Raw genomic sequence first — 10,442 nt, 5'->3', positions numbered from 1 at the left:
CCTTGCTAAAGAAGCTGAGGGTAAAGGTGATGGACTGGCCAAGCATGTCTCCAGACCTAAACCCTATTGAGCATCTGTGGGGCATCCTCAGACGGAAGGTGGAGGAGTGCAAGGTCTCTAACATCCACCAGCTCCGTGATGTCGTCATGGAGGAGTGGAAGAGGACTTAAGTGTCAACCTATGAAGCTCTGGTGAACTCCATGCCCAAGAGGGTTAAGGCAGTGCTGGAAAATGATGGTGGCCACACAAAATATTGACACTTTGGGACCAATTTGGACATTTTCACTTAAGGGTGTACTCACTTTTGTTGCCAGCGGTTTAGACATTAATGGCTGTGTGTTGAGTTATTTGGAGGGGACAGCAAATGTACAGTGTTATACAAGCTGTACACTCACTACTTTACATTGTAGCAAAGTGTCATTTCTTCAGTGTTGTCACATGAAAAGATATACCCAAATATTTACAAAAATGTGAGGGGTGTACTCACTTTTGTGATATACTGTATATAATGAAAAGACTAGGTCTATACTGCTCCTACATGGTGTAACAATACATCATGTAGATGTATATAATGAACAGACTAGGTCTATCCTCCTCCTACATGGTGTAACAATACATCATGTAGATGTATATAATGAACAGACTAGGTCTGTACTGCTCCTACGTGGTGTACCAATACATCATGTAGATGTATATAATGAACAGACTAGGTCTGTACTGCTCCTACATGATTATGTGTTATTTATTTCTCCTTTATTTAACCAGGTCGGCCAGTTGAGAACAAGTTCTCATTTACAACTGCAACCTGGCCAAGATAAAACAAAGCAGTTCGACACATACAACACACAGAGTTACACATGGAGTAAAACAAACATACAGTCAATAATACAGTAGAAAAATAAGTCTATATCCAATGTGAGCAAGTGAGGTGAGATAAGGGAGGTAAAGGCAAAAAAAGGCCATGGTGGCGAAGTAAATACAATATAGCAAGTAAAACACTGGAATGGTAGATTTGCAGTGGAAGAATGTGCAAAGTAGAGATATAAATAATGGGGTGCAAAGGAGCTTAAATAAATAAATACACTAGGGAAAGAGGTAGTTGTTTGGGCTAAATTATAGTTGGGCTATGTACAGGTGCAGTAATATGTGAGCTGCTCTGACAGCTGGTGCTGAAAGCTAGTGAGGGAGATAAGTGTTTCCAGTTTCAGAGATTTTTGTAGCTCGTTCGTATTAATGCAGATATTATGGACATTTTATTTAAAACATGTAATTAAACTATAATTGTAGCTCCTTTAATTTAGACCCAAAATGTATTTGCTATAATGTGTGCTATTGCCCGGCTATTAAAAGGAACAGGCGACTATTTGAGACTCAGCCTCAGAAATGTTTGGTCACATGAAATCAAGTGGTCACTAGATGTCTACGGTGCCAAAGAGAATTATAGTTTGGGGTGTTGGGAGTGTTAAGTGTGTTGATATAACGGTAATAATGTCACATGGAATCAAGTGGTCACTAGATGTCTACGGTACCAAAGAGAATTATAGTTGGGTGTGTTGGGAGTGTCCAGTGTGTTGATATAACGGTAATAATGTCACTTGGAATCAAGTGGTCACTAGATGTCTACGGTACCAAAGAGAATTATAGTTGGGAGTGTTGGGAGTGTTAAGTGTGTTGATATAACGGTAATAATGTCACTTGGAATCAAGTGGTCACTAGATGTCTACGGCGCCAAAGAGAATTATAGTTGGGAGTGTTGGGAGTGTTAAGTGTGTTGATATAACGGTAAGGTCTGAATGCTTTCCGAATGCATTGCATATATAGGGGCAGTACTTAGTGACATCACTTCATGAAACAGGAGGTACAAATATATAACTTAGGTTCACAATATCAACATTCAATGTATCAAAATATATGACCAAGCTGGAAGTGGAAACGCCAGCACAGCCACAATCCTAGAGGTTCACCGATGATCAACCTCCTCCTTCACATCTGACTCCTGATGATCAACCTCCTCCTTCACATCTGACTCCTGATGATCAACCTCCTCCTTCACATCTGACTCCTGATGATCAACCTCCTCCTTCACATCTGACTCCTGATGATCAACCTCCTCCTTCACATCTGACTCCTGATGATCAACCTCCTCCTTCACATCTGACTCCTGATGATCAACCTCCTCCTTCACATCTGACTCCTGATGATCAACCTCCTCCTTCACATCTGACTCCAGTGATCAATCCAGAGCGTCTTCTTTTTTGGGCAATACCGATGGACGACATCATCGAATAGGACGCCATCACCACAACCGCCCACAAGTTAATTGTCATTCAGGTTATTAATGGGAAGAACATTAGCAATATGTCCTGTCTGGTAACTTGTCTCGTTCAAAGGATTAACATTGGCAGGTGCACAGGGAGAAACACCATTAAAAAAACTCAGTTGATCTTAAACTGCAGAAACACTTTTGGAAGTCTTTAACTGCATCAAAGTCTGTGGCCTGTGATGTTGGAACAAATGATAGTCCCTTATTATACAAGAGACAAAATTCACAAATTCTACAGCACAACGGCAGAGTCATGTCTTCAGTGTAAAACTAACAATGACTCAATAATCCTTCTGGGAATGTTATGATGTCATAAAGTTATGGGCGGAGTTAGAAAGTTGGCTGTCAGAAGTACAGTTATACAATGTAAAATTACTTTTATTCTGTCTGTCTGTATATTTCAAAACATGACATTTGAGGGTGCAGTGAGATACCCCAGAGTTGGACGATACTTTTCTCATCAATCACCCTTAAATATTATACTTAATTAATACCTGGAAATCAACCAATCCTCTGTTGTTAATTCAATAGAAAGGTAAAATGCTTTATTATCTAAAAGTTGAAAGTGACGGAGAGAAAAAAAATGGCGCTGATGCGGGCGCTTGAGATGGGGGTGTGTTCTAGTGGGTCTGGGCAGGTGTGATGTAGTTAATGGAGATGGAGGTGTGTTCAAGTGGGTCTGGGCAGGTGTGATGTAGTTAATGGAGATGGGGGTGTGTTCTAGTGGGTCTGGGCAGGTGTGATGTAGTTAATGGAGATGGAGGTGTGTTCTAGTGAGTCTGGGCAGGTGTGATGTAGTTAATGGAGATGGAGGTGTGTTCTAGTGGGTCTGGGCAGGTGTGATGTAGTTAATGGAGATGGAGGTGTGTTCTAGTGGGTCTGGGCAGGTGTGATGTAGTTAATGGAGATGGAGGTGTGTTCTAGTGGGTCTGGGCAGGTGTGATGTAGTTAATGGAGATGGAGGTGTGTTCTAGTGAGTCTGGGCAGGTGTGATGTAGTTAATGTTTGTATGATGTTGTAATTTGTATGTGTATGTTTATAAAATATCAAATGAAATATATGTTTTAAGTCCCAATGCAAAGTTACACCTTATTACATTTAACCAATCAGAATTCAAAAGAATGCCAAAGTCAGGTGTGAAGTAATATGGAGGACCAGCCTATTCCCTATGATAAAAACTACAACAGAAATAACTTCAAATGTAGAACTTCATATTAAACCAATCGTTTGAACTCATGATTTCATGAAAATCCCCCAAATCCACAATATAAAGATTACAAGATTATTATTGTCAGTCAGCTAGCGCGCTAGCAGTAAGCCAAGGTTGTAAAAGTTACAAAACTCCCATAGTCGACTTCACAGAGAACATGCTGAAATGTAGTGATGGGGAAACAAAGCTTCCTGAAGCATTGATGCTTTACAGCCAATTGTGTCAAAAAATAGGTTCATTACTCAAGGCTTTGAGCGACACAGAATTTAGAACAGCCACATTTATTATAGATGAAGTCACACGCCGTAGCAGCGTAGCCATTATGTCATATATTAAACCTTCATGTCTTCTTCTAAACCACTGGCCTTGATCGAGAGCATCAAATCCATGCTGCATTGTGGGTAAATTGACTGGCTGACTGATTTATAAATAATAATGAGTAGTTATTTATGATGTATGGTGATTTGCAGTGTCAAACCAAACCAATCAACACACTGCTTTCAATTATTGTTTAGTGATTTGGACGCATGAAAACGTAACAAAAAAAACATAAAGGAGCAAGCAGGTTGATTTCTGCATGCAGACCCTGGTATATCACCAGACTACATACAAACCTAACTGCATACATAGTCCCTGGTATATCACCAGACTGCATACAAACCTAACTACATCCCCAGTCCCTGGTATATCACCAGACTACATACAAACCTAACTGCATACATAGTCCCTGGTATATCACCAGACTGTACAAACCTAACTACATCCCCAGTCCCTGGTATATCACCAGACTGCAATACAAACCTAACTGCATCCCCAGTCCCTGGTATATCACCAGACTACATACAAACCTAACTGCATCCCCAGTCCTTGGTATATCACCAGACTGCATACAAACCTAACTGCATGCATAGTCCCTGGTATATCACCAGACTGCATACAAACCTAACTGCATGCATAGTCCCTGGTATATCACCAGACTGTACAAACCTAACTACATGCATAGTCCCTGGTATATCACCAGACTGTACAAACCTAACTGCATCCCCAGCCCCTGGTATATCACCAGACTGTACAAACCTAACTACATCCCCAGTCCCTGGTATATCACCAGACTGTACAGACCTAACTACATCACCAGTCCCTGGTATATCACCAGACTGTACAGACCTAACTACATCCCCAGTCCCTGGTATATCACCAGACTGTACAGACCTAACTACATCCCCAGTCCCTGGTATATCACCAGACTGTACAGACCTAACTACATCCCCAGTCCCTGGTATATCACCAGACTGCATACAAACCTAACTACATCCCCAGTCCCTGGTATATCACCAGACTGCATACAAACCTAACTACATCCCCAGTCCCTGGTATATCACCAGACTGCATACAAACCTAACTACATCCCCAGTATATCACCAGACTGCATACACACCTAACTGCATCTAAAATAACTAAAATATGACTGCAGATCAGAAGAGCAGAGACACACAGAATGATGGCAGGGAAAATCCCCAACATCCAAAATAGATAGATTCCATGATGGTGAAACAAAGCTTCCTGAAGCATTGACGCTTTACAACCAATAGTCTCAAAAATAGGTTCATCACTCAAGGCTTTGAGCAACACAGAATTTAGAAAAGACAAATTATTATAGATGACGTCCCACACCGTAGCAGCATAGCCTTTATGTCATTATTATAGATGACATTCCACACCGTAGCACGTAGCAGCATAGCCTTTATGTCATTATTATAGATGGCATCCCACACCGTAGCAGCATAGCCTTTATGTCATTATTATAGATGACGTCCCACACCGTAGCAGCATAGCCTTTATGTCATTATTATAGATGGCATCCCACACCGTAGCAGCATAGCCTTTATGTCATTATTATAGATGACGTCCCACACCGTAGCAGCATAGCCTTTATGTCATTATTATAGATGACATCCCACACTGTAGCAGCATAGCCTTTATGTCATTATTATAGATTACATCCCACACCGTAGCAGCATAGCCTTTATGTCATTATTATAGATGACATCCCACACTGTAGCAGCATAGCCTTTATGTCATTATTATAGATGACGTCCCACACCTTAGCAGCATAGCCTTTATGTCATTATTATAGATGACATCCCACACCGTAGCAGCATAGCCTTTATGTCATTATTATAGATGACGTCCCACACCGTAGCAGCATAGCCTTTATGTCATTATTATAGATGACGTCCCACACCGTAGCAGCATAGCCTTTATGTCATTATTATAGATGACGTCCCACACCGTAGCAGCATAGCCTTTATGTCATTATTATAGATGACGTCCCACACTGTAGCAGCATAGCCTTTATGTCATTATTATAGATGACGTCCCACACCGTAGCAGCATAGCCTTTATGTCATTATTATAGATGACGTCCCACACCGTAGCAGCATAGCCTTTATGTCATTATTATAGATGACGTCCCACACCGTAGCAGCATAGCCTTTATGTCATTATTATAGATGACATCCCACACTGTAGCAGCATAGCCTTTATGTCATTATTATAGATTACATCCCACACCGTAGCAGCATAGCCTTTATGTCATTATTATAGATGACATCCCACACTGTAGCAGCATAGCCTTTATGTCATTATTATAGATGACATCCCACACTGTAGCAGCATAGCCTTTATGTCATTATTATAGATGACATCCCACACTGTAGCAGCATAGCCTTTATGTCATTATTATAGATTACATCCCACACCGTAGCAGCATAGCCTTTATGTCATTATTATAGATGACATCCCACACTGTAGCAGCATAGCCTTTATGTCATTATTATAGATGACGTCCCACACCGTAGCAGCATAGCCTTTATGTCATTATTATAGATGACCTCCCACACCGTAGCACGTAGCAGCATAGCCTTAATGTCATTTACTAAACCACTGGCCGTGTTTGAGAGCATCAAAACCATGATGCATTGTGGGTAAATGGTGACTGGCTGACTGAGTTATAAATAATAATGTGTAGCTTTTTATGTTGTAAGGTGATTTGTAGATCAGTCAGTCGCCTGCAGTGTCGAACAAGCCCAATACCAAACCAATCAGGTGGTTGTTCGATGAAATGAATCTCCAGACGTCATTGATGACGTGCTGCTGATAAAGTGATACAGGCATCAACACAAAAAAAGTTTACTGCTTTCAATGCAATGATTCAATTCAATTCAATGGTACCTCCGGTATCAAACATAACATCCATATTGAAAAGTTGACAAAACAAAAAGGAACAAGCAGGTTGATTTCCTCTGTCATTTTGAGCCCACGGCAAGAAGTCACCAGAGCCCACCGTGCTAACGGGTTCCCACTAGACAACACAACCACACAGTTAATGAAAAGCATGAGGTGAAGCTTGAGCTAGATATCAACCTATCGAGCTAGTGTGACCTTCCTGGTCTCTCAAGTCAGTGAGTCAACACAGGAAGGAGCAATGGATGGATAGTTCATTTATTTCCAAAGCTGCAATGATGGGACACACACAGTATGGATGAATGATCAGTAGTGACGGGATATAAATAGCACTCCCACAGCAATTCTACATTAATCTGCCCTATAATATACTAACAAAAAAACAATTGAAATGTCTATCAAAGTTATTGTGATCGTATAGTGGATTTAACCATTCCTAATAATCCCTAATTTACTATAATAAATTAATCAAATGTTTACATGTGTCTCATATTCACTCCATCAGAATAAACTGTCATCTATTTTACTATCAAAATATATTAAATTAACCTGGAAAATGACTAAATGTCTCCCTCTGGTGGTGAAGAAGTATAATACACCTAAACTAACAAAACCGGGCTAATAAACTGGCTGGTGTTCATGAGTTTATAAAACATGTACTTTATACATATGTCATAAATTACCTGCATTGATGAGACACACAGTGTGGATGAACGATCAGTAGTCGACAGGGTAAAAATAGCACTCCTAAAGAAGATGCATTTTCCAGTTAGATACCAACTTGAAAGAGGGAACTTTAGCATAAAACCCACATGGAAAACTGAGATTTGGCAAATAACATATAAAGAGAGGCTTGTTTAACGCCAAACCAACAACAATAGTTACTAAAACATAAATTGCTAATGTATGATTTAAAAGGTGGATTTTATGATGTAATGTCAACTTTATATATTTCTATCCCGGGACTATTCAATTTTGAACTCACCCACAGCAATTCTCCATAAATCTTCTGTGGATTACCCGGAATCCCGAAATAAATTAATACATATGTGATAATTCAAAAACATAACTGGTTGTGCTTATAGGGAACCAGATCGTGAACACAACTAAGTTACTAAGTCTTTAACCACACTGTATTGTTACACTGGTGAGTAAAAACTCATGATTCCTACACTAACTTTTTGTCTGAAAATTATAATATATATTTTTACGTCACACTAGCGTCATTGTCTTAAAGTTGCACATCTCCATCGCAGTCAGAGGTTCAGACTGAGCGTTACCCACTCGTCAGCTGATGGCGGTGTGCGATTTTAAGGCAATGCTGTTAGTGTGACGTATAATCTAGTGGACGGAATGCAATGCTGTTAGTGTGACGTATAATCTAGTGGACGGAACGCTTCTTTCAGCAGCAGCAACAGTTAGTCCCCCACCTCGGTAGCTTGCTAGCCAAAATAGCCGAACCAATAAAGCTCTTTAGACGCTTTAGTGTATATTAGCCACTGTATTTTAAACCCTTGTCTGTCGTCTAGTTAGTTAGTTATCCTATTTCATTTCATATTTACGGTGTTGTTATTATTCAGCTGGCGGGCTGGTTAAGTTAGCATTAGCCTAGCTAGCTAACATCTCCGACCATGAGTTCACTAAATTACTCTCTTCCTGCTGAAGAAGAGACGGTCTGCTGGACGGAGAAAGAAGCTCTCATCAAAGAGGAGGAGGAAGAGAAGGATGTTACAATACAAAAACAAGTAGAGGGTGAGGCTGTTACAGGGAAAGAAGAAGAGAAAGACGTTACAGTGAAGGAAGAGGCGTTCAGAGTGAAAGAGGAGGAGGGTGTTACAGTAAAAGATGAGGAGGATTCAGTTTTTGAAGTGAAAGCGGAGGATGGGGAGTTTACGGTCTCATCGGAAGAAGATGAGGAGGAAACTGGATATCTGGGCCCGATTTCCCAAACGCAATTTAAGGCATCCAGTGGTTCTAAAGATGAACTTAGCCTCCCGGGTGGCGCAGTGGTCTAGGGCACTGCATCGCAGTGCTAGCTGCGCCACCAGAGTCTCTGGGTTCGCACCCAGGCTCTGCCGCAGCCGCCCGCAACCGGGAGGTCCGTGGGGCGACGCACAATTGGCATAGCGTCGTCCGGGTTAGGGAGGGTTTGGCCGGTAGGGATATCCTTGTCTCAGTATGTAAAATGTAATGAAATGTAAAAAAATGTAATAAAATGTATGCACTCTACTGTAAGTCGCTCTGGATAAGAGCGTCTGCTAAATGACTAAAATGTAAATGTAATAAGATGGTTTTGAGAAACCGGGCCGTGATTACCACTGGTAAGTACTGTCTTAAAAACAGAGGTACAAACTCTGCAGTTGTTGAACTGATGTTTGGTGTTAAAGGGGAAATCTGCAATTACCACATCCATATTTTGACTTTAAAATTATTTATTTTATAGTCATTGATTCTTGAAGAATATAACACATGCCTCATGAGCTTAGTTCAACTGTTGTACCACATCAGAACCCAAAATAAGCTTTTTTTACTCCAATGTCTAGAAACAATGTAAATCAACACTGTATAGCCTCAACATGGTTAAAACTATAATGTTGATATCATGGATGGTCAGTCCTTGCATCCATAGGTCTGTCTATGAATTTGAGAGTAGTTACATTTCTCCAGGCCCATCATCATCTTATTACCAAAACAGTTGTGGAATGAGAGCCTTGTTATTGTTTCAACTGCAGGTTGGTTGATTGATGTGTGGCTTTTTAAAGGGACAACCTAGTATTTAAACAGCAACAAAATGGCTCCCCAGAGACTTGGTTTGGTAAACAGTTGAGGGATGGGGGAAGGAGAAATGTAACCACTCTCAAATTCATAGAGAAAGATATTGTAGCAACCCTAACTCAACACCTAGCGAACTCGTCAAGAAGTTCAGACATCTTGGTGTAACAGTTATAAGGTGTTGGCTTGACAGTCACTGGACCCAGGTTTGAGTTCAGCTCAGGGCTTCCCCACGAATTCACTACACCATGAATACAAGGACTGGCCATGCATGATGTCATAATGATAGTTTAACCAGGTTTCTAGGATATATAGTATATTCTAGAATTCATCCATGATGTCATAATGATAGTTTAACCAGGTTTCTAGGCTATATAGTATATTCTAGAATTCCTCCATGATGTCATAATGATAGTTTAACCAGGTTTCTAGGATATATAGTATATTCTAGAATTCATCCATGATGTCATAGTGATAGTTTAACCAGGTTTCTAGGATATATAGTATATTCTAGAATTCATCCATGATGTCATAATGATAGTTTAACCAGGTTTCTAGGCTCTATAGTATATTCTAGAATTCATCCATGATGTCATAGTGATAGTTTAACCAGGTTTCTAGGCTATATAGTATATTCTAGAATTGCCAGTGAAGATTTCCTGTGGAGGCCTATTATTAGAGCTGTTGATAAGTCATTGTATAATATTCAGCCATTTTTTTTTCATGCCTTTACATTAAAGGCAAGACATACCTAGATGCAATTACATTCATGAATTGGTTTGAAACCTTTGTTTTAAACCCTTCTCAAAGTTGGTGCCTTGACGGATTTGTAAAAAATGGTTTATCATGAAACACTTTTTTAAATATATTTAAATGTAACCTTTATTTAAC

The sequence above is a fragment of the Salvelinus fontinalis genome, unplaced genomic scaffold (assembly GCF_029448725.1).
Source record: "Salvelinus fontinalis isolate EN_2023a unplaced genomic scaffold, ASM2944872v1 scaffold_1455, whole genome shotgun sequence".
Lineage (NCBI taxonomy): Eukaryota > Metazoa > Chordata > Actinopteri > Salmoniformes > Salmonidae > Salvelinus > Salvelinus fontinalis.
This window is presented reverse-complemented; position numbering follows the sequence as displayed.